General features: G+C 32.5%; 1 long non-coding RNA gene across 2 annotated transcripts in view; it reads right to left on the reverse strand.

Annotated features, from left to right (window-relative positions):
* Nucleotides 1–26,171, reverse strand: part of LOC140433257 (uncharacterized) — a 117,188-nt gene that overhangs the window by 8,951 nt on the left and 82,066 nt on the right. The window contains exon 3 of one of the 2 annotated variants that reach the window (XR_011949905.1): nucleotides 16,978–17,146. The exons of the other annotated variant lie outside the window; for it this stretch is intronic. This is a non-coding gene — a long non-coding RNA (uncharacterized lncRNA). Of the gene's footprint in view, nucleotides 1–16,977; nucleotides 17,147–26,171 lie in introns of those variants that run through there. 2 annotated transcript variants of the gene reach the window in all.

The raw sequence follows: 26,171 nt of genomic DNA on the forward strand, positions 1-26,171 counted from the left end.
TCATATATTTAAACATAAAGTAGTTTAGTAGTGTTGGAAACATAGAACTATGCGCTTACCAAACGTTTTCTTCAATCATACAATTGTGACACGACCTGTGTGACAAGTTGAACCCTCTTATTGAAACGACAGCTCCTACACATCATGGTTGTTTAATTAAGGAATGAAAAGGGCAGTAATCATGGCTCTATAGCGGTCACCATTGACTGTAACGTTCTGACCAGCATCGTTTTTGAAGAAGTACGGTCCAATGATTCCACGAGACCATAAAGCACATCAAACAGTCAGTTTTTCTGGATATAATGGTTTCTCAACATACATTTGAGGATTATCTTTACTCCAAATAGGGTAGCTTTGTTTGTTGACGTAGCCATTTAACCATAAGTGAGCTTCATCGCTAAACAAAATTCGCTTATGAGAATCGGAATCAACGGCAATCTCGTTTTCCACTCTCCAATCCACTCACCGAATCTATGAATCTGAGCCTTGATAGTTGATGGTACCTTCCTGCATGAGTTGGATTTTGTAAGCAGTCAAAGCAATATATTTTCGCAAAATCTTCCATAAAGTGAATGGACACATACCCAACTGTTGTGCACGATGGCAGATAGACTGATTCGAGTCTTCCTGTATGCTATGCTCTACAACAGTAACAACTTTTTCTGTACACACTGTACGACGCGACGTGTCTGTGGATGCATATTATCATTTGGAGTAAACGTGGTGCAAAAACGTTTCATAGTTAATCGAATTACATGCTCTGATGGACTATCACGTTGACCATAAAATGGACGTAGTGTGCGATACTTTTTTTGAACAGAACCACCATTTATAAAATTCTAAAATTATAAAGTAATTGTAAAACCAGTCTGGACCTACACCATTCAACAGTGGAATGTGCAAGTAAAAATAATATTGAAATCCTGTACTGGTTCCAATCGAAGAACGTTAGGAGGATTATTAATTTACCATACACCAAGTCCCTAGTTCTAGTTATTGAAAGCAATGGTTAGAAGTTCACCCTAATTCTAGTGCGGTAAATCTACTGAACAGCAGCATGGAAGTGAGAAGACTTAAGATTTATATAGATTTAATAAGTAAATCTAGAATGTATGAAAATCTAGCTCTGACAAGTAAACTTCGCTCATTCGTCGTTAATTGCTATTTGATTGAATTATCAGATTGCAAATCATAACCTGCGAAAAAAAAGTACAGGTCTTTGTTGTGGTTAAAAAAACCGAATTAATAACTACACCCAATAAATAATAAAAAGCATTCTTTTAAAGAAATTAGGGGAAGCTTCAAAGATAAAACGATAAAAAATTTATTTGGTGAAAAGGGCCTTAGTTCTAAGAAACCTGTAGCTTAATTCCTAGTGATGTCAACCAAATGTTACACGATGCAACAACATTCTAGATACAACGTGATATCCCGTGATGATACATTTACATTTTTGGACCGTACAACTCTTGTCTTATATACCTACCAGAACAACAGAATAAAAGTACAAGTAGAAGAAGAACTAACTGACCCAATTAAGACTAGCAATGGGATAAGACAGGGGATTCTCTGAGCTTTCTATTGTTCAATCTGACCATGGATAAAATAATAAAAAGTAAGAACGAAAAAAGGTTACCAAATGGTAGAAAAACAACTTAAAATAATCTGCTATGTAGATGACGCCATACTCTCTCAAAATGAAGATGGTATACAACGTAAGCCTTACCAATTTAATATAACTGCCAAAAACTTTAACATTATATGTACAAAATGTACAAGATTTATGGTTATAACAACAACTTTACTAAGATGTTAATTGGAGATGTAGAGACAGATAATAGAAAGTGATGGAGTTTAAATATCTGGGCATTACACTGTCTACCTAGGGAAAGCTCGAAACAGAAGTTAAAGATCAAGTAAATAAAGCAAACAGAGTCGCAGAATGCATGAACGAAACAAGATGGAGAAATAAAAATTATCGAGGAAGATATGAAAGGCAGAAATTACAAAACATCATCATCAGGCCAATAATGATATATGTGACAGAAACAAAACCCAATACAATAGACAGAATTCAAATAATGCTAGAAATAGCAGAGATGAAAACCATTAGACAAATTTATGGAATACTATGGGACAGAGTTATAAGTACAGATATACGATAAAGATGTAATATCGAGAACATCAAGGACTGGATAAGAAAAAGAAGAGTAGAATGGACTGCTCATATAACAGAATGACAACAAATATAGCAGTAAAAACAATATTCCACAATAAGAAGACGAGCAGTGGGAAGACCACGAAAGCACATGGAAAAACAGAGTCATGTATACATAAAAAGAAGAAGAGGGAACCAGAACTCTTGTCTTATCAGCACTTATTCTGAAACATAAGTTATAAACTACTGACCAGAGTTGTAAAAATATGAAGTTAGAAAAACCCAAAAACCTTTAAAAAACCGATAAAAAGCTTCAAAGATATGGCAAAACGATAAAAGTTTTTGCTAGAAACCATGCTTAAGTTACCAGAAGCTTAATTGGGTGTGCTGGTTACACTGTTTTCACTATCATAAAGTTAATTATGTGCATAAAAACAAGAGCTAGTGTTTTAAGGAAAACAATTCTGAGAATCAAGGAAAGTGAAACTACTATCTAGAATGACAGTGCAAAAAAGTCAACAAAATAAAAATCGTTAAAAGACTTTCACAATTTTAGAAATAGTAAATATATCGTTTAAAATGGTTTAAGTAGTTTTATTTAAGGAATTTTTGAATACGATTTGTGGTTTGGAAATCGAAACAACAAAACATAAAAAATGTAGTTTTAATTAAAATTAATCCCTTTCAACAAATATCTGTAATAAACTGCGTGTTTAACAAATCACTAAATACACAAATCCATAAAATTTGCTTAGAAGAGATTATATTTAATACCTATATGAAACTATACCTTGAGAAATAATTAACAATTTATAAGTGAGCAGAGAAGAAAACAAAAGAAAAACCTAACGTAGAAATATAGATATTACTATATAATTATACTTGTAATTATAAGAAAATATAAATTAGTAATGGATAGATTTTGTTCCAGATATACAAAATAAACAACCGAAAACCTTCACCTGTCACGTGCCACCGAAATTTAAAATGCAATAATTACTTTCCTAATTAACTCATCCGAATTTCGGGTAACAAAACCTACGAAATTAACAAATGATACATCTATCAAAAGTAAACGTGCCAGCATTATCGACATTTTAAAAACCTCATACACGAATTCCAACAAAAGTTTATCGACATAATACTCCCCCGATCAAGGACCACTACACCATGCAATTATATTCTCATTATTCTAACCAGCCCACGAAATTCCATCCAGAAACCTCGAAAAACGAAACAGATCAAGCGAATTCGAATTTGCCGCTCCGAAGCCATGCTGATTAAGGTCGACCCAACTGAGCTCCTCCTAAACTACTTAGTACCCGTCAGGCGCACGTCAACTACGCACTGCCTCCCGATTTGTCAAAGTCGACTGGTGCCGCCTCTGGAAGTCTGTGCTGCGCGTCATTGGCTGGCGGACTTGTGATCAGCGATTAAGCCGATGGGTATACAGGTCAGCTCTGTGGACTAGCGACGCTTCGCTGGGTTGACGGAAGTTTTTAGAACCAAATAGTTTATTGAGATGGTTTCGTGATGGGCACATCTCACGGAGGAATAAAGAAATTGTAGGGTTTCGTGTTAGTAGGAATTTTTATGCCGAAGTGATTAAGTAAGTTTACAAATATGAGTTGGTTTAGCAAACCTTTATCTTTACATTATATAAATTTAAATATAGATATACCTAACTGTTTAATGAGAAATTTGTTAAATGAAAGTTGTTGCTCGTTGCAATATTTTTTTGCCCTGAAAATTATTTTTTTCAATTTCTAAAATATATACAGTAAACACTGTAAACTCAGAATTCATATAGTTGTTTGATAAGCAAAAGAATATCGAAATTTAAAGTACTTAGTGGAGCACAGTGGATTGCAAACTTAGTGTAAAGAATTAAAACTCTCTAATAACAAATGTATTGGAATTATACTCGTGTATATCTCTCGTTTTGAATAATTCTATCCATTTATAAGGTAGTTAAGAATAGCAGGCGAATTAGTTAAGCATATATTTGCTGAAAGAATATAATAAAAAATTAGAAATGATGTATTTCTTCAATATATATATATATAGTAGACAACATAATAACAAATCAAAGTGTAAATTAAAAAAAAAAACAAGCTTTACCTACTAGCCAAATCTAAAAAAAGATTCGTATTATTCTGTTTTTTAAACAATAGTAGAGCTAGATGCATGCTTTGCGACGGAGAATAATAAACAACACTGTAAGTCTAACGACAAAAATTAAACAAACAGAAACAAAGAAAGAATGTACTCGTATTAAACATTACAACATAATTAACGTTAGGACAATAATATCTGACCCTGCTTGGTTATTAAAATAAACTAATAACAAATTTGAATAATATAAGATTGTAGATTCCAAAATGATCGTTTGACTTCATAGATTTTTCACATTGCGAAGATTATTTGTATATTCTGCAGATCTATGTTGATTCCAACATATATAGGTTCTAGTAGGTATTCATATATCTTAAAACCTAACAGTAATCTATCAATTAATACCAATAAATATACTTACACATTGTCATTTGCAGATAACAGAAAAACTTGTACCCGCACAAGATTATGAAAATATACTTAAAATGAAAAATATAACAAGAAAGCTGACAGCGGAATACAGAAAAGAGAGACAGAGGAAATTAACATTACTGAAACAGAATATATATGCGTATTGTATTGGTGATTAATAGGACTTTCTCTTGGAAAATAAACAAAATAAGGAACTGTAGACAAGACGACAGAGGAAAGAAACATCCAAGGGAGAAAAGCAGTTACCATGCTCAAGTTATCCTTTGGCTTCAATCAATATGAAATAACAATAAACACAATCGTAAAAAGTCTAAATCACTTGTAGTAGCGAAACCTGATCGCTTAAAGAAAGATATAAGAGTAACGTCCAGATAACTAAAATGTATTTATGGAGATGTGAAGCGGGATAATCTAAATTAAATAGAGTAACTAACGAAATAATAGGAGAAATCATGAAGATATAACATTCAATAGTAGATGATTTTGTAACTCAATAACTAAGATGTTTCGGACATGTTCAGGAAATGACCGAAGATGAACTTTCAAAATAGATTCTAATGTGAACTTCACATGCAAAAAAAACAAGCGGAAGGCCTCGTTTAGGTGGTATAAATCTGGAAATAAGAGTTGGACGAATAGATGGCGACTAAACACCGAAAGACGTAGAATTTTGTTTTGGTATCGACCGTATATTATTTAAAATAATTTTCTTTGGTATATTTCAGGTTCTGTCGCTATGGAATTAAAACAATTCTATTTTGTTGTCACATGATATTTTGCCAAGAAATGTACTGTATTTCTGTTTTTTTTTTGGGTAATTCGAAGCAAAGTTTAGTACCAGAAGCCTACTGCATCAGACTAATTTCTAAACTTTGCTTCTAAGCATCCAAAAAATCAGAAATACCGTACAGTTCTTGCTATGAAAAATAGAATACTCAATATATGCGACGACCAGTTTTTAAGTAACACTCAGAGCAAATTACTTGATATATTTATTAACAAAGGTTATCCGAAGACACTCCTTAAACAGTTAATTTACAACTCCCACTATTATGATGGATCATTGGATAGAGATGCTTTACAAAACTTAAAATAAAAAAAAGTGGCCTTCGTTGGTAATCTAACAGCCCTCTTCAAATCACACACTGACATCAGAATTGGTAGGTTCAGCGGCATTAATAACAAAAGTTTGTTAAAAATAAGACACCATTAATGTACACTACCAATACAATCTACAAAATACCGCGTTTAGGCTGCGAAGGTTGCTATATTGGACAGACAAGCCAATGCTTTAAATAACGTATTACCCAGCATAAAAGTGACTGCCATAAAGGTAAAAACCCATGCGCTGTTGTCAAACATTTCATCAACACCGGTCACAAGTTTGATTATACTAATGTTGAAATCCTACAAACAGTAACTAATTATAAAAACAGGCTGTTTCTCGAAATGTGTTATATTACCAACACAAAAAATGTAATAAATTACAGAGCAGATACGAATCAGTTAAGCAGCATCCACAGCAATATTCTGCAATTCATTTAATTCTAAATTAATTTACCATGTACCTGCTACTTTATTTTATATATACAAATACAAAGAAACTCGTCTATCCCACTATACACTTTTTGTCGTTTGATGTGTATTTTAGCTTATTTTAAAATTGTCATTCTAAATGTAAAAGTGTAGTATTTTAAGTGTAGTAAACTGTTTAATGTTTGTCTTGTTTTTTTTTTGGTGAACAGTTCTACATCTGTCAGTAAATATTTATGTAATTTTATATCTTTGTTTTAACAAATTTGTAGTGCACTTCTGATGCCAACAATCAGTTGGCGAAATATTAATTCACAAGGAAACTAAGTTCCAGTAGCTGGCTGTAGAAGCTGGCAAAGAACGTTTTCAGAATTAATATTCCATCATCAGTGTGTCTAAATGTACATGTTTTGAGCCACTTAATATTTGGGTAAAAACCCATTCAATGTTTTTAATTTGAATTTAAGTTACATTTTTTGATCTTATATGCTATGATGTTTAAGTTACAATTGAATTGAATGGTTTTTTTTTCATTTGCTGCTGTTATTTTTGGGTAAACACATCATAGGGATAGTGCATTTTTCATGATTTTGTAATTGAAGTAAGTATTTTTTTATTTATGAAATAGAAATGTAATTTTTTTGTATTTTTTGGTGTTTTATTAATAAGTAATAAATATTGTTCTGCTTGTGAAAAGATAGTGTATGTTCAGGATATTGCTACATTACAATGAATTTAAACTACTGCATAAGCATTCTAATGTATTAGCATTATAATACAATGTATCTTTTTTTTCTGAATAAATTATTACCAATACCACGTTGAAGTAAAATTCATATTTATAGAATTTGTATTTGTAAAATTTGTAATTTGAATTTGTAGATAGACCAGAAATATATGCTGTAATACTGTTTAAAAATACATGAATTTGTAGAAGAAGATATAACAGCGATGTAGCAGAAAAAACTAAAGTTTGGGAGAAGGTTTACTGACAGATTAGATTTAGTAATTTAAAAAATCTAATTCATTTGGTGCATTTTTTAGATTTTGCCAATATTTTTCTATTAGCTCGGGGAAATAAGATTTCTGTCGTGACTGTGACAAATCCAGTTATCTGAAATTTTTAAGTTATTATAGAGCTATATAAGAAACATATCAGTTTTCTGCAGAGGTTTAGGCCTCTTTTGTTAATTATTAACAATTTAGTGTAAAAAATTCCACTTTTTCGATTTTTTGCTTACCGTTAAAAAGCTTAATATTTGGGGTAAAGTTAGAAAACTTTTCTTTTAAAACACAAAAAGCTTTAACACGGCGATTGCTAAAAATTGTAAAATAGTAGATAATTTTTTTTCATATTCGAAAACCTGATAATTTTTACACAAAATTGAAAGAAATTTGAGGGAAGAAATATTATTGTGGAACAATTAGATAAAATGTAGGAATAATTAATTTTTAATTCCCATTTAATTTGTTTATAATAATTAAAAAAGTAATTAGTTTCCTTTTAATGATAAAGCCTTAAAGTTTTAGTAAGTATACAATAGAAAATTAATTAAAATAGAATAAAAAATTATAATTTTTTGTGAAAAATATTTTTTTTACATTTTTGAACACTTGAATTTTTAGTTCTCCCTTAATATGGTCCGAATAATTTTTATTTAGGCCTCATTTTAAACATTCACAGAAAAACGCTGTCTAAGTTTAATCTTATCCATACGTCTTAGTTAATCCTTACAGAATAACTTTGTTTTTTTAAATTCGTGTAAAACTGTCAGCTTTTTATATGCATATGAAATAATATTTTGTCTAGGAGTAATAGTTTTAAAGTCATTCTAATTGTTTAGACGTAAAAAGTAACAGTAAATTTTTTTGATACATGTTGATAGTTTAACTTTTAAAAGGTACCTAACTTTCATTAGGTATGCGTATAACTATCGCATCTTAATTATTTTCTGACTTCAGTTATTGCAAAAAAGTTCTCTGGGATAACCAAACAGAATACTTTGATAAAAATGTTTTTGGGGGTTCATTTTTTTAATAGATATAAACAATTAACGATTTTTCCTTATTTTGTAGCTTCCGAAGCAACAAACTAATTTGAAAATATTTAGCAATTGCAATTTTTTTTATGTTTTAAGAGATAAAGTTTTGCAAGTTTACCTTAAATATCGAAATACTTTCATCAAATTTTTTGAAAGAAATAATAACTTTTAATTTTGACAAAATTTTCAGGAAATTTGGGTATCCAAATGGAATTTTTTCTCATGAACCGTTAAATGCAGGAAAATTCTAAGCATAGCAGAAGCACTAGCGGCAAATTTTATGTGAGAAAAGTGCAACAGTTTATCTCTTGGACGTAAACTGACATCCGATTAACGAATTTAAAAAAAAAATCCAACATTCGACATTGTTTGGCAAGCTGCCATTTATTTTCCACTTTTTTTTCCACTTTTACCACAATTTGGCAGAAAAAAAGAAAAAATTAAAATGAAAAATTTACAGTTTTTTCAATTTTCCGGCTAAACGGTCATTTTTAATCAACACAGTCAATCAACACGTCCCGTTTAATCAAAATACGTCAAATTTGGAAGGAAATACTATTTTTTGGTGATATTTTTAAAAATTTAGGTATTTAAATGCAAATTTTATGTAAGAAAAATGCAGCAGTTTATCTCTCCGATGCAAAATGACGCCAATATTTTTGATCAACCATTTTAAATTATAGAGGCCTATAACAACTAAAGAACAATTTCAGATTACTGGATCCCTCACAGCCTCAAACATGGTCTCTTTTTTATTTATTTCCCTGTACTATATTTACATTTTTTCTAGTTGAGAACATTTCCAATTTGTGTCTATTTATCTACTTAGACTTTGAAGAAGGTACGAAAGAGAGGGTAACTAATGATATATATACATCGGTTTAGAACGTCTTTCGACGTTGTCCGATACCTAAACACCATCTCTTCCTATCTTCGCAGTCGTTTGTTGTTAAATTTCTTTCGCTCATGGACTTGTTTACGCCATGGTGCCATTCTAATCTGGGTCTTCCTCTTTTCCGTCGACCTATCGGTTGCCATTCTATTACTTTTTTGGGGAGTCTTGATGCTGGCATCCGTTGAACATGCCCATACCACCTTAATTGTTTCTTCTCTATATCTTGAGTTATATTTCCTTCTATTCCCATACGTTGTTTTATTACATCATTTCTGATTCGGTCTCGTCTGGAAATACCTAAAGATCTTCTCATTGCATCCATCTCTACTGCTTCTATTCGCTTTTTGTTCTTTTCACTAATTCTCCATGTTTCAGCGCCATAAAGAAGAGTAGTTTTAATCATGGTCTCATATATATTAAATTTCCTTCCTTTCGTTATCTCTTTACTACACAGTATACTATTGAGACATCCTAAGACTTTCTTTGCTTGAGTGATTCGTTTTTCTATTTCCCGTGTATCAGTTCCTGTATTGTCAAAGGCAACACCCAAGTAGTCATAGCTCTGACAGCAGGAAATATGTTGTCCGTTTTCGAGGTCTATGTTATCTGACTCGTTTCCAATACAAAGATATTTGGTTTTTGTTGTATTGACATTCATTCCCCAGTCGTTATATTCTTCTATCAGTTTTCTTAGCATGTACTGCATGTCTTCCCCGTCGGTCGCTAGCACTACCTGGTCATCAGCAAACTGGAGTGTATATATACATTCATTGCTAAGCTCTATACCCATCCTATGTAACTTTCTTTTCCATCTTTCCAATGCCGCTGCAACATATATCTTGAATAAGGTTGGTGAGATACAGCATCCCTGTCGCAAGCCTTTTGTATGATGGTAACTAATGATCATAGAAAAAAATATATTAATTATTATATGCAAAGTCTAGCTCTGATTGAAATAGTTCAGTTACTTTGCTATAGAGAAAGATGTCACGGAATACATAAAGGGAAAATAATTTTAGGGCGCATAAACAAAACAATATAAACACACAAAAACCAAAATAAAACCAAACTTTTCAAAAAGAAATCGAACAGAAATATGTAATCCCTTAACCTGACTAAAAACATACACAATAACAAATACATACTAACTTAGTTTTGTAGCTCATGTACGCATAGTACACAGCAAGGCTAGCTTTGCATCCAAATTCAAATAGAGCTTTAGGCTTACCTTGATGGAATACAAATTTAGTTAAAAAGTGAAGAATTGAAGTAAATAGGACGAAGTCAGTCTATATGACGTTCATCAATAAAAAAAACCAGGATCATCACCAACAGTTGCAATAAAATGAAAATGGTAAATACGTACATATTTATGTACCCAGATGTTATGTTAATGACAACACATATATAGTATACAAAAATAGTTAAGTTACAAGCTCAGTAAACTCTACTGATTATTAGGTAAAAGATTACAACTGACTCTTCAAAACAAAATCTTAATTTATAACCTATGGGGATAGCGTCGAGGTACATTGTAGTTATCTTGGAGATAGTTTAACTAAAAGTCCTCCGGCTCATTATAAATGCATCTTGGTATGTACCTAATTCTTTCCTTAACTTCCAATGCTTTTTATATTGTTCTGTTTGAAAGTGCATGCTTCTACGCCGTGCATGGTATTAAACACATTATGATTTTAACGTTCTTATTCGTAGAGGGAGACTGATATCAAGATAAACACTTTTTTCATTTTTATGAAAATGGATTTAGCAATTTCAATACCTCTTTTGATCTTAATATTTTAATCACTTGCTTCGTTTATCATATCTCGCAAGTATTTAAAATTATTCACCATTTGAATGGGTGTATTATTTATAGTAATGTTGTTTAAGATGAACTGATTTGTTACTAAAGATCGTATTCAAGGTTTTCTTGGTATTAATCTGTATGATTCTTCAAATAATAACTGTTAAAGAAGAGATTAAAGCAGAAAAACAATCATAAACAGAAAAAAAAATTACAAGAGCAGACCTTATTTTGAAGCTTAGAATCCAAGTGACCAGATGTTACGTTTGGCTGTTTGGCTATGTATGGCTGTGAAATTTGGATAATGGACTCTCAAACAAAAAAAAGAATAGATGCCTTTGAGATGTATATATACAGATGGATGCTAAAAATTCCATCAATAAAAAAAGTTACCAACGGTGAGGTACTTCGACGCATGAGTAAACAAAAAGAATTGCTAAGCATGATCAAAAAGAAGAAAATATAATACTTGGGTCATGTGTTGAAACGTTTAAGATACAAATTACTTGGAATCATATTAGAAAATAAAGTCCAAAGCAAAAAATCGGTAGGAAGACGCCAGAATTCATGGTTGAAGGACCTGAGGAGATGATTTGACCGCTCATCCGCAGAAATCTTTCGTGCAGTAATTTCTAACTAGATAGAAACTAACTAGAAGAAAGATAAAATTGCAATTAATTCGTATAAATATAGTGCACGAGTAGAAAATCATTTTATCAGCCTTTCAGAAAACTTCATGAGGCCACAACAAAAACCGAAGACCAAAACAACACACTTCCAGTGATTGTCCATCAAGCTTTTAAATATGATTGATTGATAAATTTATTTATTAAGTTTATTTTACTTATGTATTAATCTTAATTATGCGTAGCTCCATTGCATAAACATACATTTTTTATAGTATACATACATATACAAACTTAATGATGATTCCGTCTGTCAATTTCTTCAGAATGTCTCTTCTTTCGTCTTGTATAGGTACTAAACCGCTTACTTGTTATTATTTAGTACCTAATTGCTTAAATTATAGGTAAATAAGTATATTATATATTATCTTTAAATATTACGATTAAATTAAATAATCTGGTACTAATAAATAACTATAAAAAAATACTAAAATAAATCTTTAATAACTATAACAATCTAGCGACGGATAGCAATAATAAGATTTAAAAGAATAGACAAAAAGCCACGCTAATTAAAAATAAAATTGACACCAGAATATAATAAAGGAAAATGTAAAACTACACTTACGTGTGTACAAATCTAATTACAAATAAGTAGTACAAAATTGTTATCAAACACAAAAGGTAGAATAAAAACAGCATTAAGGTTTTAAAGTCCTTAAAACTGATTTAAAATCAACTACAAAAGTTTTTAAACTTTTAAGCCTTTTTAAATCAACTAAAACAGTAAAAAAATATTTATTACTTCATAAATTTGATATATGATGTTTATTATTTTCGGTGTAGATAATTAATAAAATATTGAGTTAACCTCTTGACATTTCAGTTGTCGTAGATACCGAAATGTGTTAATAAAATTTCCATTTAAACAGACAAAAAAAAATGTGAAATAAAATCGAAAAACACGGTAATGTCAGTGTGACTGAAATAGTTGTAATTGAACCAAAATAGAAACTGGCAGTTTATTGTCTAAAAAAATGTTTATGTACAATAATTTCGAAAGTGGCCATCTTATAAAACTATTTACTTTCTTTAAAAGTTTAATCATACTTAAACTTTTTAACGTTTACTTTAGTATTTCGTTTTGTTTAATGTTGTGCAAGTATTTTATTATTTATTTAGTCTAACATTCATCGAAGGCTTAAATCTTGAAAGTTAGAATTATAATATTGGGTAAGTCCGTGAGAGATGGCCCATCGGTATAGACGGAATTATAGTAGATCCTATGTTTACTTTGCAGTGCGACTACGTCGATTTATACCATTTAGTCAATGACAGATCTTTTGAGCGTGGTCACTGTGAGGTGCATGCATAAACAACTGAGATTTTTTTACTTAATTATATGTTGTTTGGTGCAATTTTTCCCTTGGTGTATTTCTTAGTATTTATCTACCTACCAATTTTACCAATTTCTTTTGATTTTCTATTATTCAATAATTTTTGATATTTTTTACTCTTATTAATTTGTTTCTATTTTGTTACAGTATGCCTTCATTTTATAAGCTTAAGTCTAATGGAGCGAAGAAGTACTACAAAATGAGTAAATGGGCATAAATCGAGCTGCATTAGCTTATGGCATATCTCGAAATAGCATACAGAGAAGAATGAAAATATTGATCTAAAAAAATACAATCGTCTTGGTCCTTCTTCAACTCTTGGTTGTGAGATCGAGGTAAAATTAGTGCTGCATATCAATAAATTGCAAAAGTATAGTTTTGGCCCCACTTGTGTCCATGTACGAAGTGTGGCATTTGAGTTAGCAGAAATTCAATAGAAACAACAATAAAGCTGGTTTTGACTGTTTCCAGTTTTTTACTGCGCCATCCAGACGTATTAATGCAAAAAGTTGAAGGAGTTTCTTTGGACATTAAAGGAAAAGAAAGCGAAAGGATTAAACCAAGAGGTAGTTAAAAACTACTTCGGTCTACTGTAAAGCATTTTAATTAATACCAGTCAATTAATAAATAAGCCTGGGCATATTTTCAACGTAGACGAGATAGGCTTTCAATTAAATAATAGGCCTTGACATGTACTCGCGTCTAAAGTATCCAAGAGTGTTCCTGTTATTACATCAAGAGAAAAAAAAACGATTTCTGTGATAAGCTGCTGCAATGTTAAGTGTGTATTTTTAATTCCGTATTCTATTTGTAAACGAACAGATGGAAAAGAAGAATACGTAGATGGAATCACACCTGGAGCAATGTTTGTAATGTAAAAAATGTCTACCTACGTTAATGCAGATATTTTGGCCGAAAAATATATTTATTCCTCTAAAGCCTCAAGGTAAAGGTTTGCTGATATTGGATAGAAAAACATCTCATACAGCAGCAGTGGAAGTATTAGAATGCGCCGAAAACAATAAAATTATAATGCTGTGCTTACCCAGTCACACTACGCGTTTTCTGCAGCCGTTGGACTGAGCTTTTTTTCAAATTTTGTTGAAAGAGTTGTTAGGAAATGCGTAGAAAATCTCAGAAACGGTGAAAAATAAAACATCTGGATTTTTTGACACAGGAATTGTACCATTTAATCACGATAAAATTTCAGAGCACGCTTTTTTATCCAACAATAAGAGCTCCTCAGATGTAGTTGAACAACAAAGTAAAACAGAAATAGATCTAAATATTTTAGATCAACCAGGTCCTTCACATGCAGATATTACTCTAGTCCTTGATGAAGAAATTGCATCTGATACATCTAATCTTGTAGATTCAAATGTAACACCTGGAAAAGTATGGGGTACGGTATCCCCTATACCTAAAATTAATGCTAGAAAAAAGAGCATAAGGGGCCGAACAAGAAGAGTGACGAAAGTTCTTATTTCTGCAGACCCAATTCAGGTAACGAAAATAAAGAAACAAGAACAAAAAAAAAATGACAGTTTCAAAGAAGCAAAACAAAAGGCGTCAATTTAAAAAATATGAGTTAGATTCGTCTGATGATGACATGAATGCAGATGTGTCAGTTTTACATAGATGACAGCAAAGAGGAGAAAGAATTGAATGAAAATAAGTGCATTGGTTTCCTTGAAGAAAACAGCTAGAAATGATGACTTGTTTAAATGCTTGATTTGGAAACGCTGGTGCCATGACAACTGTACCGAATTTAAAAATTATAATTCGTGTTGAAAAATTGCTAGTAAAAAGAAATAAGATAATCTCATTATTTTATGTATTTCAAATTAGCCCAACTTTACCGATAGTAATGACCCATCTACACCTACGTGTTGATGTAGACTGTCCAATAAGAAGTATTTGTTTATTCATTTATATAACTTTTATATTCCTCAAGTTACATGTTTTTTACTTTGCACAATAAATATCTAAGTCATACTTACTAAGTATTCCTTTCCAAAAACCGCATCATACGCTATTCAATTTTTTAAGTAATCTATATGAGAAAAAAGTGACCTTAATCTCCCGGACTCACTCTGAACAAACAGAAAGTTTAAAAATAAAATATGTCATATAAATGACAAAATTACAAATAATTTTATTCTAGTTGAAACAACTTTCCTGTTAACTTTTGAGTAATCGGGTACATGCAAATTACATGAACAGTCGGGTGGGATCTGTGAGTCTCAGTTTTTATTTTACATAATACATTAGAAAAGATAAAAAATAAAACTATTTGATGTATGTACATTTTTTTTTATTTCATTTTTATTTTATTTTAAGAAAATGCAAAAAAAGTTAACAAAAATGTACTTCTTTTACATTCAATAAACAACATTCTTATCCTAATTTCAATTTTCATCGCTGTTTTAACGCAAATTGTTTTAGCATGTTCTAAGCATAGCCATTTTTGGCATTTGACACAAAAATATCGTGTTTTACGATTTGGATAATAGGCGCAACTACCTCGTGTATTTGGACGCAGAGGCGCTGGAATTGCATGTACTCCGCTTAATTTTTAGGCGGTATTTCTGATTCGGATCCGTTTGTAAATGAGGGTCTCTTTCTCTGGTTAGCATGTTCTCTCTTGTCAAGGCTAAGCCAATTGATTTCAGAAACAATCTTCGTTCCGAAATTAGGTCGTTTTCATTTTCATTACATTTATGTATGACGTGAGAGTTTATGCCTGCAATTTTGTGTAAATTATAAAAAATGTCCATCGGCCATCTTCGAGTGTTTCTACCTACGTTATAACCCTCACATTTTTGATCAACTGAGTCAACGCCTGATTTTTTAATGTTATAAAAAGTAATAATATTTGGCTTACAGGCATCTCCAGAATCTTTATCAATCGAGTCATCATAGTGAAAAGATAATTACAGCGTCATGACTATTTTTTTCTTTGGGATATACGACACCAAAGTAATGGATTTGGAAAATGCAAACATAGACGAGTACTGTGGTCTGCTGGGATCAAGAAGTTCCTTTGGAATCTCCCCTTTATTTTTTCGAATTGTTGTAATTTTGTGTTGCTCCAGCATGCGTTTTACAATTTCGTAACTTGTGAACCAATTATCCATGGTTATATTTCTAGACCATCCAAACCCAGGCTCACATATTCTTTCCACTTAATCGGTGGTTTTAGTACTAATGCGATATGGCGCTGGAAGCTGAGCTCCAACGTATACTTCCATATTTACCGTGTAAAAACATTTAGCGTCCACTAAGGAAAATACGTTTATGCAATATTTGGCTGACTTATTCGGGATGTACATGCGGAATCCGCAATGTCCACGGAATGCAAAAAGCATCTCGTCTAAAGTTACGTAAGATCCAGGAACGTAATTAAGTTTGCATTTCTGATTAAATTGGTCAAAAACGTTTCTTATTGGTGCAAGTTTGTCTGTGGTCTTCTTTCTTCTCTAGTATTTCTCAAGAATACAAATCGCCTATGAGCCATAGTAGCTTGAAACACCTCTTCGCCGGTTTCATCAGTAGCCCAAAATTCTTAAAATTCTTTGCAATTTCGACGGCTTGCTTTGAAAACCGCAGCTAGGTATAATAGACCAATTAACGCCTTTATTTCTACAGTATCTGTAGTTCTGACTTCATTTGGATAAGCATAATTGTTTCTTAGTTTGGAAAAAAATATGTTTGTGTTCTGTACAGTGGTTTTAAGAATATTATCATCAATAAAACATTTCCAACACTCTAAAGGTTCAACTGATTGATGAGTATTTCCTTTTGAACCTGGTAAGTATGAAATTATAATAGAACTTCTTGTCCGAACATTTTTTGGGGGAGCATGTTTTTTCCAGGACACCCCATCTTTTGCACAATAAAAGAGCTGTTGGTTTTCCTTATTTGTTTCAAAATATTTTGAAGTTGTAGGTTCCTCTCCTAATCCTTCCTCCAATTCTGTTTCCAATTCTTCCTTATATTCTTTTTCTGTGCCTGTGTTTTGGTCACTTTCTTCATACCTGTCTGATTCTGCCTCGCTTTACAAATAAATATTTTCTTCTTCTACTTTATCATAGAGGTGTTGTAATCTTTGAATTTCTTTCAGATAAGGATCCATCACTGAAATCTGAAATAAAAGAGAAAAAAATTAAAAGCTGGAACATTACTATATTTATATATAACCATAGGCATTAAAATACTTACTATATGTAGGTTATACTTCATAAAAAATAGGAAAATAAATTTACTTGTCGAACTCACAAAAGTTACCTGAATAGTCGGGTAGAGTCTTACAGACCAAAAGTGCAAATAACTAGCGAGATATTATATGCTAATGCAAACCCCGTTGTCCATTGTTGTTCGATATGTGGATAAAAAGGTACTGACGAACGCAGCGCACTCTGATGTAATATAAGCGGTAAGGCATTAAAAATAAATTGTCGCTGGTCTCACAGGCCCCATCCGACTACTCAAGGGTTAATAGCTTTTTCCTATGTTTTGTACTATTTTTTTTATTGTATTTTATTCTGAGCATCGTCCTTTTGATTTTTTACCTTTTGTGTCTTTTTTAACATTCTTACTTCATCTGTATCGTACAATGATCTCAGTCCCTTTTCGTATAACGCATCGTTTATTTTGAAAAGGTGTTTCTTTTGTTCTATCAAGCTTTTTCTAATTAGTATTTCTTGTTTGAGATTAAAAAGTAGACTTCGATTGTTGCTATACGTCAAAATTATCTAGAGATAAGCACATTATAAGAACTTTAATTTTTTAATATTACTAACTGGGACATCTGTTTTGGTACCTATACCTAGTTATTTTATTGGTTGTGGTATTTAATTTTTTATATTGTGAAAGGATTGTCTAGAATTCTAGAATAAAATATTTATTTATTTTTTGATTTAGAATAGGTATATTTATTTCTGGTTAAATTTACATTTTATTTTCTTTCCTTTCCACTGAGTTTAAAAAGTCGTTTAATATGAGTGGGGTTTTCCCCAGTAGATAAATTGTATATTATGTATTACTTGAATGTTGGTATATTAAAAGGCTTGTTCAGATCTATAAAACATATAGTGTAGCAACAAAAAAGGAAGATATAAAGAGAAATATTATTAGACGAATTAAAAAGATTTGCTCTTACAGTGCAACCATTCAAGTTCAAATGTTAGATGCTTTATCTCAATTAGCTTCTCGTTGATGAGAAGGTTGTTTGAAAACATCCATTATTCTAACTTTTATGACACTAAACAGGCGTACCTAAACTTTAAGTATTGGAGAATGATTAATGATCGTTGCTTAATCGAACTTGAACGGACAACTGGTGCGGTGTGACGATTTGAGTATTAACAAAAGTTCCGGTTTAACAAAGTGGATATGTTGATATTGTTATTTAAAAATTATAGGGGAGGCTAAAAATATGATTTTTTCCGGGAAAATTCTGAATTTGGCGTTACGAAAAAAGAAAAATTCTTGTTTAAATTGAATTAAGTCTTGTTTGACCAAATTCTTCAGTTGTGGTCATTTGTGCTTTTTTTTGGGTTCTATATTCTATACTGGTTATATTCTTCTAACCTATTATTGTGGCGATGATATACATCTGCCATCTTTAAACACGTTCTCTTTAAAATCACTTGCGTGTTCTAAACCACTTCACCATATTCTGAATTACAAACTATTCTTTAATATTCTGTCTTCTTCTTTTACCTTATTTTACCTTCTTTATTGTTCGTCATATTTTCATATCCATCGTTCTTGTTAATATTTTTGTCGTTGACATTTAGGATCCGAATTCTATGGTGTACCTATGTGACTATACGTCTTATGCATATTTTTTAGATTCTGAATTTGCTCTTTGAACTTGTATCATTTATAGAAAAGTACGCCAAGCTGCAGAAATTTAGAGCTTGAAGTGTATAAGCTCTATCCACAAAAAGAAATGCAAAAATTACAGAGGTATAAGCGTTATTAGCTTATTAGGAAGGTTGGAAGGAAGGAAGAAATAGAAGATCAGAGTGGATTTTGTACTAGCAGGACTTGTGTAGACAGTATATTTGTACTTCATCAAATTATACAGAAGAGAACAGTCAGAAATTTTCCGATTCATTTAGTGTTTGTTGACTCAGAGAAGGCGTATGATACAGGACTAAGTAATATATACATCAACGCTATAAAGAACATGTATAAAAATGTAAAAAGTATCATTAAATTTGAAGAATAAAATTTCAGACGCATGTCTTGCCACAAAAGGCTTGAGACAAGGATGTTCTTTATCTAAACTATATTTAAAATTTATATTCGTAAAGCATTAAATAACTAAAGGATAAAATACACAGGGATGGGAATATAACTTAAGAATAAGTTCATAACAAATCTTTTCTTAGCAGACGATCAAGTGATTATGGCAATAGATGAGGAAGTTATGGATTATATAATTCGAAAGTTAACCGAAGTTGGGGACCATCAATTTTAACAAAACGGAATATTTAAGAATAAAGGACGAAGAAAGAGACCCACAACTCTCGATTAGAGATATAAAAGAATGAAAATAATTTAAATACCTAGGGACAGTGATGCCGAAGGAAGACAGGACATATAGCAGAAAATACAATAGAGCCAAAATATGGTACAAACACTAAACTCATTACATGGGTTTCCTAAAATTACTTTACGAACAAAAATAATAATCTACAAGTCGGTTGTAGAACCAATTTTGACGTACGGATCTAAATGTTGGCAGAGGACGATGAAAGAGAAGAAAAAACTGGAAGTGGTGGAAATGAACATTAGAATGGAGAAAACGAATCAGAGGAATAATGAGAGATAGAGCCATAAATTCTGGAAATAGTACAGGTTATATATGGTTTTCGTTTTCTGTTATGAAGTCGCTTATCTTTTCTGTTATTTTATATCTTAGGATTCTATATCTTAATTTTCTTAGGAGTTCCTTCTTTTGAACTGATTCTAGACTTTCTATCAGTTGGCTTACGGTAAATCTTAAGTACTCTGTTGGTCTATTATTGTTATTTCTGATGTTGGCAAATTTGGGTTTAGATTTAAGTAGGTCACAAAAAAAATCTTTTGGTCTCACTCGTGCTTTTTGATTCCAATAGAGATTCTGGATAACTCTTATATCTTTCTCGTCAATGTTAGCGTTGTGTAGCATTTTTATCATTGCGTCATGTTTTACGGTGTCAAACGCTTTTTCTTAATCGAAGAATGTTATGACTATATCCTTTCGTTGATCCATGCAGTTTTGTACAAGCGTATTCAAGCAGAAAGCTGCTTCACGTGTATCCAGTCCGCTCTTGAAACCAAAGTGTGTCTCAGCGCTTAGATCTTCCAGCTTTCTGAACATTCTTGTGTGAAGGATGCAAAGAAACACCTTAAGCAAATCGCTCATAAACTTATCAATCAGTCTGTGGTCTTTGCATTTTGTCGCTCTTTGTGATTTAGGGATCATTATAAAGGTTGAATAAAGCCAATCCGCTGGAATGTGGCCGGTGTTATATGTGACATTGAAGATTGTTACCAGAATGTCGATGTTATCATCTTCTAACATTTTTATGGCTTTCATAGTAATTCCATCCGGTCCAGGGGCCTTGCCTAGTTTTGCTACTTTTATAGCCTACTCCACCTCGGCACTAATAATGGGAGGGCCGGATAAATTTTCCGTGGGTAAGTTAGTAGTTATCAGATGCGGTCTATTATCCGCAAAGAGAGACGAAGCATAGTTTGCCCAGATTTTAGCTAGTTCTTCCTGGGTATGAACGTAGTTTCCTTGATCATTCATCAGGCGAGTCTCATGGTGTTTCTTGTATATACTCGAAATTTCTTAGACCTTTTTATGTAGTCCAAAGCTGTCTCCCTTGTCTTGTAGTGATTCCAATTCTTCACAACGTTCTATTATCCAGCTTTTCTTTGCGTTTTTAATTCTTGTCCTTATCGTACGTTGGATTTCCTTGTATTCCTGTTAATTCTGATGTATTTTGTACTGTCTGCGTTGCTCCATTAGATCAAGTATCTCTTTCGTCATCCACTCGTTTTTGTGATTTCTTTTTATTTTACTTGCGACTACTTCGCCAGCCTTGACTATAGATATTTTTATTTTCTCACAGGTTTTCTATGCAATTTCCTTGTATGTTTCTCCAGTTCTCGTTGATGCGCTTACTGTATGTAGATCTAAGCTCTTCATCTTTCATTAATTCTATAGTGTTTATGTATTTTTTATTAGATGGCTTTTTAACCTTTGCCAATCGAAGCCTTATATTCGCGATTAGGGGTTGTGGTCAGACGAAATGTCCGCACCAGGGTAAGCGGCCACTCTTTTTATATAGTTGCGGAATCTTGTTTATCAAGATGTTATCAATTTGATTTCGTATTATATGACCTGGACGATCTCATGGTGCTCGTCATGTATACAATCTTCTTGGTGAGAGTTGATACCACGTATTGGATATGACGAAGTCGTGGCCATTACAAAATTCAATTAGTAACTCTTCTCGCTCATTTTTATTACCCAGACCGAATACACCGACCGCATTACCACATCTACCCCTACCGACTTTGGCATTAAAATCGCCCACTATGATGTTGATATTGTTTTTCTGTGTAATGCTTCCTTTATGTCCTTATAGAATTCTAAAACTTCAGTTTCCGGTTTATCAGATGTGGTGCGTAAAATAGATTTATATTAATAGGTTGACCGGCTAACTTCACTATGATTACTTTGTTTGAAACGGGTATGTAATCTATAACAGACATCGCAATTCTGTTATCAAGCACTATTGCAACTCCATGACTGTGGTAATTATCTCTGGCGTCGCTACCGGAATAGTACACTGTAAAGTTGTCTTTGTGAGAAATACCTGAGTCAGACCACCTTAATTCACTTACATCCATTGATTTCACTTCTAGGGGCTGCATTTCTTTGAGCAGTTTATGTAACTTTCCTGGGATGCACAGACTATTGACGTTCCATGTCGCTACTTTATGAATAACATCTTGAAGTCGAACCCAGGGGATTTTTAGCACCATCGGACCATCTAAGATCTGCCCGGGCCTCCCGAGGGCCTTTGCTTCAATTTTGTCCGACATATAAGATATTTATTCCAGGGATATCCGTAGGGATCTTTAATGTAGTGGTTTCTCCTTACCTTCTACATCTTTATGCCGTTGGCCAAATTTTGGTTCATCCGCCTTCGGGGTCGATTTCTCAACCTCGGGACAAAAAGGTGCCCTACCACCTACCAACTCCTACGCCCGAAGCCGTTGGTCAGTAAGTGGGGGACTCCGGCAATCACTCGTTAAAATTTTTTGACATATCTGGCTACCCTCACTTAGTTTAGCCTGCAGACCAATGCAGTTGCCCGGGGTGTGGCACGTGGAGCCATAAGTGAGAGTTAGGTATCTTATGAGGACCAGTTATCAAGAACCATCTTCCGTCTATGAAGCTCGATGTGGTTATTCCAATAAAAGGTACTACCTCTATAACACAACCCTACACCCCAAACGGTTAATACATAGAAAAAATTAAAACATACACCTACCTTGGTACAAACATTAATGAAAATCGGGACAATTCCCTAGAAATCACATCTAGAATAGAGAAAGTAAGAACTGTATTTCTAAAATGACTCAGCTATCCAATGTTACGATTTATCAATACTCATAAAAAAGGTTACTATGAGGTTATATTTTTCTCATGCTGTTGTACGGTGTTGAGTAGTGGACTCTCACAGACGCTACCTGCAAGAAGATTGGGACTTTCAAAATGTGGTTTATCGTCGTATCCTAAATATATCTTATACCAAGCACGTTACTAACCAGGACGTTTGATGAAGAATACAAAAAGGAAAAAAGCTGTTAACTACAAGCAGCCAAAAACAGCCAAAATCGAATACATCGGTCATATCATGAGGAATAGCAAAAGATATAAATTGCTGCAACAAATGTTACAGGGAAAAGTAAAAGGAAAACCAGGCACAGAAAACACAGTTTTCCTGGCTGAAGAATCTACATACGTGGTTCAACACAACAACCACAAATATTTTCAGAGTAACAGTGTGCAAAGTACAGATTGTCATGATTGTCGCCCACATCTAAAGCAGATAGGCACTACAAGAAGAAACTATTACTGTTTCTTAATTTTATTTGCTGTTTACTAAGCAAACAACTTAAGTTTAATCAACTTAGTTCTTGTGTGAATATTTGCTAGTACTAGATTGTGGTCGGTGTTTGCACTGGGATTCAAAACAATGTTAATATCTGTTTCTTTGTTAATTATATGAGTTTTTATAGATGTTTTTACCATTCCTCAAGTATGTCATCTGGTTTATCTGCGGTTGGTGTATTAATCTGGATTATATTTACATTATTAACGTTATTTTTTGTTTATTATGTTCCTCCCTTGGATTCTTAGTGCTCCCTAAAAATTTGAAGTTCTGTTGGAGACTGAGAGCAATTGACGGGATTTTCTCTCTTATACATATATAAATATTATATATAATATACATAATTGTATACGTGTAATAAAAAAAGTTGCAGCTATACGTATTAAACTAATTTAATTAATAACTCGACAAATTATTTCCACTTTCAAGTGAAATAGATAAACGTAGACTTAATTATAAAATATGTGATATTAAATAACACGATATAATTTACACTCCTAATAGTTTTTTAATTAAAAATAGGCAATTAATGTATCAACATTCTTGTTAAAGCAACAAACAGACCTGTGTCTGCCATCGACAATACACGCCATGTTTTTTATACTTTTGAACAGAAGCTTGTACCGGAAACACAACGAGGGGCTATATTTTAGTTTCAGACCCAAAATTGTTACCTTATTCTTGATTTTTAGAAAGATACGAATAAACCATATATTGTATAATGGTTTCAGAAGAGAGAATATTTGTAATATTTTGATAATAAAGAAATATTCCTATTAGATTCGTTTTATATCGCTTATAATAGACGAACAACAAAGTATAGATAAATTTTTAAATAACGCAAAATCCGCCAGTGGATACTCACGATAGTATACAATTATTAGAATAATAGATAGATTTAAATTTTTAATTACAAGAACTCTTTATTATTGTTCTAAATAATTATTTTATTGCACTATCTTTTGATCTTATTAATTTTTTAACTTTCTCGTTTTGTTATACTATTTTTCTTCGAAAAATATTTGCAACTCAACTCTCTATCTACTAAATACACTTCTCCAAGAAATTAACGCACCACTTCAATAAATCAATTTTATCTGTAAACAGACAGAGAATAATAAATAAAACTTTATTAGATTTATTCTACATTTTATTAGTAATTATAACAATTTGTCTAATCATCAGAAAATGTTGAAGTACAGGAGAAAAAAAAAATAAATAAAACGGAAAATTTAAAAAAAATAATGATAAGAAAAGTAAACTAAAATATGAAAAAAGTCTTAATAATGAGTGTTTTTGCCTCTACTACGTATAACAACCTTACGTCGTTGGCCCATACTTAAAATTATTTGCCGTGTTTCATTTTGGTCTAGTTCTCTCCAAATCTGGATCAGTCTCTCTCCCACTTCCTGTAAGTTGTTTGGTTGGATCGGTGTCGCTCTTAATCGCCTACCAAGGATATCATAAAGGTTTTCAATCGGATTTAAATCCATACTATGTGCTGGCCATTCCATAGTGTTAATTTCTACCTGTGCAGCGTGAGGTCTGGCATTATCTTGCATTAGTAAGAAATTTTCACCGATATAAGGAGCGAATGGTACTAGATGTTGCTCCAGGATCTCCAATTTGTACATTTCAGCTGTAACAGTTCCATTTTGTATGACCACTAGGTCCGTACGTGCGGTCAAAGAAATACCATCCCACACCATAACGGATCCTCCACCAAAAAATGTGGTGTGTGAGAAGTTACACTGAGCATATCGTTCGTTAGGTCGTCGCAACACACGAACACGTCTGTCGTTATTGTACAAACAAAATCGGGATACATCAGTAAATAGCACTCGTTCCCAGTCAGCCTCTAACCAATTAACGTTTTCTCTGGCAAAATGTAGTCTCCCCCTTCGATGCTCTGTACTTAATAGAGGACCTCGGGCGGCAATCCTAGGTGTTAAGTTGTATTCCCTAAGACGCTGGCAAACAGTTTCAGTATTAATTTGTATAGCATGCACGTCTCGAAGCTAAATTTGTAGACTTCGATGTGTTACAAAACGTTCTCGAAGAGCAGAAATTTCTTTTCGGTTTCGTACTTGCCCTGGTCTGCGAGTATAATTCTCTGTTTCGAGGAATCTTTCTAACACCCGTGAGACGGATGTGTGGGGTACATTAAACCGACGACCAATTCTTCGGTAACTCCAATCTTCTCCCGACAGTATCACTGCTTGGGCACATTCATCTTGGGTTAAATTACGTAATTGACGCTCCATAATAAACACAATTAACAATAATCAACAATTAAACAGTAGCCGAATAAAATTCGTGAACACTTGGAAATTATTATATTTATAGAATTAGTGCATTTTTTGCTTTTTTTTGTTTTGTTGCAAAAAAAACCACAGCGATAAAACACAGTCAATAAATAAAGAGTGTACGAATAGCATATACAAGGGACTTGCAAAATATAAAATTACAATGGAAATTTTTATTAACGCTAATAAAATATTTTAATATTTCAAAGTGGTGCGTTAATTTCTTGGAGAAGTGTATTTTGTCTAATTATTATTCTTCAATTTCAATTTCCATTTATTTTAACTATATTTCCATTTGGTTTTAGTAGATTCCCCGTATTTAAACCCTGTAGTTCTTACTCATAGACATACATAAAAGTCTATAAGTTTAATTTGCGCCAAATATTTGTCAGTTGGCAACTCTGATTTACGAGTTCTACCATGTCAGTTTCACTTCAATATATACAAGTAGGAATCCTTTTATAAGTATTTTTCATCTACTTAATGTGGAATTGTTGTTCTAAAACCAATTTTTGTTCTTAAATCTCCAAATTGGGGTAAGTTGATACATATATATTCAGGGATTCTACAGTATCCACAGCCTTCCCTCGCTCCACCGTTTCCATCTCTCTCTGTTGTTCCATTCTCCATCGTTTAGGCCTCTCTTACTCATGGCGTCGTCTACTTCGTTCCT

The sequence above is a fragment of the Diabrotica undecimpunctata genome, chromosome 2, assembly GCF_040954645.1.
Source record: "Diabrotica undecimpunctata isolate CICGRU chromosome 2, icDiaUnde3, whole genome shotgun sequence".
Lineage (NCBI taxonomy): Eukaryota > Metazoa > Arthropoda > Insecta > Coleoptera > Chrysomelidae > Diabrotica > Diabrotica undecimpunctata.